This window comes from Sinocyclocheilus rhinocerous, unplaced genomic scaffold (assembly GCF_001515625.1).
Source record: "Sinocyclocheilus rhinocerous isolate Xijiao unplaced genomic scaffold, SAMN03320098_v1.1 scaffold467, whole genome shotgun sequence".
Lineage (NCBI taxonomy): Eukaryota > Metazoa > Chordata > Actinopteri > Cypriniformes > Cyprinidae > Sinocyclocheilus > Sinocyclocheilus rhinocerous.
Window position 1 is genome coordinate 43,850 of NW_015633178.1, and position 6,998 is coordinate 50,847.

Below are 6,998 nucleotides of genomic sequence, written 5' to 3' on the forward strand. Positions count from 1 at the left end.
AGAAAATTAAATTTACGGACATTTCCCTCAACATTAAAATGGAAAATTCTGTAGATTTACATTTTCTTCTGTACCATAAACGGACAATCCGTTATGCAGAAATTTCTAAAAAAATTATAGCATAGGCCTATCTTTAGTAGCAAATAAATCCAGCACAATATATACAAATTGAGCATGGTTTATTTTTACCTCATGTAAACATTCTTAAAAGTGTGTTCAGTAGCTTTTATTTGCCTTAAGTAGAAGTATGACCATATTAGCCCGGTTCTGTCAACACTGCACTGGCTACCTATTAAACATCGTATAGATTGGGCAAAAAAAAGAAAACTTGAGCAGGTACTTGTACAATATTGGTGTTGCACCAAATAGTGGTCACAAAGATAAACTTCACTGTGAAACAGTCAAGATTCAAAACATTTTCAAATACATGGGAAAAAAATTAATACAAAGACAGGGCTGTCATTAATGACAATTGCTATAGACTTACAGTCAATAGTCAAGTGAAATGTTCCAGTGTTGACACCATTTTCCTATAGGAGAACATAGGGATGTCAATTTTCGATAATTTCCATGGTCGATCAACGTTTAAATTAACGATCAATTAATCGATTAATCGTTAACCTTAATGCTGCAAAATGCATCTATTGCAGTGGCACGCAGTCACCGGCATGACAGGATGTGCAAAAGTCACTCAAAAAAAAAAAAACGCTTTCTCACCCGATTTAAAGGGGTTTTAGCCTGAATAAAATGCTAGTAGCAGGATTGTAAAATGAATAGATGTGATTATGATCATTTGATAAAATGAGAGCGCGCTGTATGTTTGAGATCATTTTACTTTGTTGACTGTTTCCTATCCCGTCTAGGAGACCGCTGAATGCGCCTCTTTAAATGGATTTGTGCTGCTCGTTGTTGTATTTTAAAACACAATTGCAATGTTTACAACTGACATTATGGCATTTAAAATAAAATTATTCCAAATGTAACTGTGGCGCATGTGGCTGTGCTGCGCAGTCAGTGAACCACTTCCATCGGCGCTGCTGCAGCAAAACACATTGTTGCTCACATGAAAAATATTTATCTGAGTATTATGACCAGTACTTAATTTGATCCTGCTGGATCCTGTTCCGGAAAATGTCAGATTTTGAATTTTTGTGTTGCGGTAGGCCTATTTGTTTTTTTAAATCCGGCATTTACAGCTGCATTAGATAGTGACAGTGCATGCGTGCGTGGTGCGTGCATACGAGGACGAGCGAGCGCGGGTTTGGCTAGATGTATTTGTGGAGGTTATTGCTCACGTCTCATTCGGCACAAATCAAAAGGTTTCCATATTCGCAATGTATTTGAATGTTAAACTACTATTTATAATGTAAACTATGCTTGTACTTTACACGCATTCACATATAGACGGAAAAGATCATCCTCTTCACATGAGCATAAACGTCCTTGGCATGACAGCAGAGTGGACCGGTATACTACGGTCTATTTAAACTGACCAGTGTAACCTTTTATATGTTTGGTTGACTGTATTTTATTTTGATAATGAATAGACTGCAATGTAAGTTTGAATTGCTAGAGTATGTGGGGTGTGTGTGCGCTTGACGCCGGCGCAATCGAACAGCTGAAACATAAAAAACTCAATTTTTGGAGTAAGTTATAATCCGCAAAAGTGTTTACTTTTATTTTTGCACACTCACAATAAAAACAGAAGATTTGTGCTTTTGTAAAATAAAGTAAACAAACAAAATGTGCATTGTCATCATTTCCACCGCGCCACACTTCTGTTTTACATCTGTTAGCTTAATTATTTAAGTCAGATATATTTCGCATATTTTTTTTTATGAAAACAAATTGTAATTTTTATTTTAGGCCAGTAGTCAATAGGGATGTGCATATGACAAAAATATTTATGACTTTTACCTTTTGACCTTTCCCCTCCCCCACGCAGCCCACCCACATTGCGACCACCAGCATCGCGACCACCCTCATGACAACCACCCACGTCGTATTGACCCCGTGACCTGTTAGATGTCCAGATGTGACCTATGACCTCCGGGGGAAAATATGATGTTTGTTCAGATGTTTGTCCGTGACTGAGGATGACAGGAGATAAATGAACTCCTGAGGAATGTTTTTATAGATTTTAATGGTCCGTTCCCACATCCGGGGGTTTGCCCATGTGGGGTCCGCGTGTCCGGTTGCATTCCAAGGTGCGCTTAGATAAATAGACCCAAGGTGCGCTTAGATAAATAGACCCGGGCGCTTCTGTGGAAAATCAGAAAAGAGCTGTGAAACACATAGACATGGCCGGTTTATACTCACCTAAAACTCCTGAGAAGGAATGGGATGAAGAGATGATGGAGAATCTGACTTTGGCTCAGAGAAAGCCGTACAATGCTAATTTGTATTTGACAAAGTTTCTCCACGAAAATACGGATTGTGTGAGAGACGATTTTTTTCTGATCAGCGGACGCATATTTGGCTACATATTTCACAAATCGTCTCGAACGGTTACGCTCTACACGTCTGATGAGACCAACGAATTTGTACAGGATCAAGATACCTGCCTGATATTTCCTGATAAAGACTGGCAATAATTTTTCAATCGTATCTGGAAAGATCTGTACGATTGTGGAGAAGAATCTTTGTATGTTGCGGAGTGGGACGGGGTGGCCCCGAATATCCGGTACCAAGTGGTCGGTGATCACTCCCAAAAGAACCCGGACGTTCATATTCGCCTGCGAAGACAAGACAAAGCTTAGCGGTCGTTCGGGCGGTGACCTGCATAAGGAATATCATGAAATGTTCACCCTCCAATTTTTGTTCAAGTGGAGTGATCTGCATCTGCTGAGTGCGCTTTTTTCGATCGTAAACAAAATGTTCAAGTGGTGTGATATGCGTGATGGATACAACAAAATTAAAACGCAGCTGTTTCATCCCGAGAGTTACCCCGGCAAAAGTTCAGGGGCGTTACCGTCCCCGCCCATTTACTACAGCCATTATATAGAACAGTAAGTCCCTTCCCGCATCACATTTCCAACATGTCTCAAGAAGACTCTTTACGAAACGATTACACTCCTTTCAACCTCGTTGCTCCTAATGATAATGCTATCGATTATATTCCGACAGACGAACACCGCTCACCCGACCTGTGCAAAGAATGCTTGGATACATTCTGCACGGAGCTCGGATATCGTAACCTGAGCTACCTAAAGGACCTGTGCACTACCTCCGCCCGCACAGGGTTCGATACCACAGACGGGTCTTTCAGCGGGGTCGGGTTCAAAATCATAAAAGTCATGATCATGCTGCTGCTGCAGCACATCATAGACAACAAACTGAGGGAGGAGTGCGAGGGATGTGCAATGGACCATCCGAGCCAACTGCAACATTCCTGTCTGTTTGAGCCTGCCGCATACTATTTCGACTCACGCTTCGACGAGCTGTCCCGCAAACTGTTCAAACCCGATCTTCAGACCATTATCGACTTCAATCTATGCCGCTGCGGTTTAATGACCAACAACAATCTGAGGATTCAAGAAACTACCGGCGCTATCCTGCACGAATTCAGGGAAAAGCTGCTGGACGAGTCCTACAATAAAGTCATTTACGACGCCGTGGATCTCTGCTAAAGCAGCGTGTCTGCCCCCGGACTGTGACCGCGACAACATGGGGTCTGTGTGTAGCGTGAAGAATTTTTTCAGAGACATTGTGTTTATCCCCCGTTATAAAGAGCAGATGATCGAAATTATACTCACAGCTATCGAGCACACGTGTGATCCTGAGAAAGATTACGAGGGGCAAATGAGACGTATAAAAAATCTCAAGAAACAAATGGACGTTATGAGAAGAGCTACGGATACATGGGATGTATTGATCGACATGTGCGTTAACAGAGTCGATCCACCCGCTGTAATGCTAAGAAAAATTCTAGATGAGATATCCGCTGCCGGTCGAGGGATAAGAGTTGGCGAGGTACTATGTATGTGTTCATATGTAACTGATGTATGTGTGAAGCTTGTTTCAAAAAATGAGAAAAACAAGGTCTGCAAATTTGAAAAAACTATTCCTGTGACTATCTCTCTCTCTCTCTCTCTCTCTCTATATATATATATATATATATATATTATTATATTTTTTTTTTTAATAAAAGACAGAAATGTGACGCTTGTACGTGTTATTATTTTGCGGAGGGGTGAAACGTCGACATGTCTGAGCTCATGTAAAAAGTTTATTACACTCCGGCCAACCCCGGTTGTTTAGGAGGTAAAAAACGGTTAAAAGATGCTGTCTTAAAGGATACCGGAGTCCGTCTGAGCGATAAACAGGTCTCAGACTGGTTGGCCGGGGAGGATGCATACACACTACACAGATCAGCCCCTATAAACTACAAACGTAATAGAGTAGTGGTGTATGGGATGGATACACAGTTCCAAGCGGATCTAGTTGACATGTCGGCATACTCCAAGGAAAATGATAATAATAAATATTTGCTGACCTGTATCGACGTATTTAGCAAGTATGCCTGGGCTCGAGCTCTAAAGCTAAAGTGCGAGGACCATTCGCCAAGGGCTATGAACAGAACTACACAGAATAATTTTTCACTATCTCCATGTGTATCCCATGTAATCTCCCCGTATACAGACCCTCTGATTATGACGGCGACGTCATCGATGGGGTGTTTTACGAAGAAGAGTTACAAAAAATAATAGTGAGCAAAAACAAAGCGTTTAACGTGGAAAAGATTTTAGGGGAGAAAAAACAGGGAAGATCTACGCTAGTTTTAGTGAAATGGCTAGGATGGCCTTCGAAATGTAATAGCTATATAGACAAAAAAGCTTTGTTGGACTTGCAAAAACCTTAAAATGTACAAGCCTTTACCGAAAGAGATCATTTGAGTAAAGGTTTACCATGGATGACCGCGGTTTCTACGTCACGTTGCCGTGCAACTCTTCATTGTCAGTTTATCCTGAAAATTGCATATCTAGTTATATGACCAGGTTAGCGAAAACTATAAACCTGAAAGGAAAATGGCAGGTAGGCATTGTTGAGATTGAATATCCTAGAAGCTGGTACACCTTTAGCGATGAAGACGGGATTTTCAGCCTGCATGTCTTCCCAGCACCATCCCAGAAACATGCAAATAAACCAGGCAAAACCGTGTTTAAAGAGTTATCAGGATTTTCCTTATCAAGGAACCTCCAAATAAGCGGCGGGTTCTACGAGAGCGTTCTTGCCGTGATCAGTGCAATAAATGCAGTTCTTGCACCTTGAGTATGAGGTTACCATCAATTGAAAAACAAAACCCAACTGGTCACAAAGCCCAACATTTCGCTAAGCTTCTACGGGAAACTCGCCGCTATTTTAGGAATGAAACCTGACGTAGCTTTAGGACGTTCCGCCTACCATTAAAAAGCTGATTTTACAACGAGCGTTATCACCGACGCTCCTCATCAAGCCGATATCAACACGGGTTTTTATACAATGTATGTTTATACCGACATTATCGAATACCAATCAGTGGGTGATTCATACGTCCCCCTTTCAAAGATGCATACATATAACGAGGGGAAGCAATGATACCGTCAGTGTTAGATACGACAAACCCCATTACGCATCGGTCAACAAGTCGCTCATCACGGACGTTACCGTAGAATTAAAGGATGACCAAAACCACGAAATACCATTTTCTTACGGGAAAGTCGTTGTTAAACTACACTTTAGACCTGTGAAAAATGGCTTATTACAACCCACGTGGGATGAATGCCGATGACTATGTCGACTATTATCGAAATCAGGCCGGAGGCGGTCTACCCGGTTATGCTGGAGGAGCCGTTATGTACGGGGCAGGCCTAGGGGGACTTTTCAGAGGTCTGTTTAGGTTGGCCGTACCGTTGTTAAAAAGGGGGGTCAGCATCGCTAAAGCATACATAAAATCGGCCGCTAAAAATATAGCAGCCGACGTCGTCTCAAACGCAGGAGGCATGGTCATTCAATAAAGAAAACAAAGCGCGGTCCCAAGAAGGTCTCAGTCACATGCAAAAAGTGTAAGAAGGCTGTGAAGCGAAACGTCTCTACTAAGAGATCTGTAAAAACCATATTCTAGCATGGCGTTACTACACCGCATGTCGGGAGTGTGTATTAAGTCCGAGTTGGATTTGTTTACAGTCCCGCTGACACAGACGGTTATCGAGAAAAATGCCTATTTAGAAGTACTGCCTTTATCGACTATATTGGACTCGTTGCCTTTGGAGTTTTTTATCGTGGGGACCGGTGAAGATTATGTAACCCAGGTTACTAATGGGTAGTAGCAGAGACAGAATAATAGAGCAAATAATAACATCCAAAGGATGAAAAGTGCTGCCAGGAAAATATATATATACCTGTGATTAATAAATTATTTAAGAACATAAATATATATAAATGTAAAATATTGAGGATTATGATCGCATCCAATGAAATCGCGTTTTGAATGACATCATTACGTCTTCCGCTATCCCTGCATTTTTACAACGCAGTGCGTTCCAGATCTTTATTTTCTCCGTGAACTTGAGATGAGAGCAGATGTCCGTTGCTGCTCCGGGAGATTCAGTGCTTCAGAATTGAATATAAAAGAAGTAAGTCCCAATTAATGTGTCTCTAAATCATTTCACATCAATGATATAAAACTAAGCACTTGTGTAACAGCAGAACCAATTTGATTTATCTTGTGTAATGCTCTAAACGCATGTTAACAACGCAATTTTAGCGTTAGCATAATGCTAATATGATTTAGGTTATATATATATATATATATATATATTTCTAACGAAGGATTGAGAGAAAACACTGGAACCAGACAGCAGTAACACCAAGGATATTTTGGTCATCACAGACCATTTTACTAAGTATGCTGTGTGGTGGCTTCTGCCGGTGCTGTGAGGAATCATTCTCAGAGTCTTTGGGTTTTGATGCCAGAAAAATAGACTTTTATTATCAGAGAGATAATGCAGTCTAGAGAT

At 41.1% G+C, this 6,998-nt stretch overlaps 1 long non-coding RNA gene across 1 annotated transcript in view; it reads right to left on the bottom strand.

Annotated features, from left to right (window-relative positions):
• Window positions 1-2,227: 2,227 nt before the first annotated feature.
• LOC107743361 (uncharacterized) overlaps window positions 2,228-6,998 on the bottom strand; it is a 5,988-nt gene continuing 1,217 nt past the window's right edge. The window contains exon 3 of the long non-coding RNA XR_001640399.1: window positions 2,228-2,262. This is a non-coding gene — a long non-coding RNA (uncharacterized LOC107743361). The remainder of the gene's footprint in view (window positions 2,263-6,998) is intronic.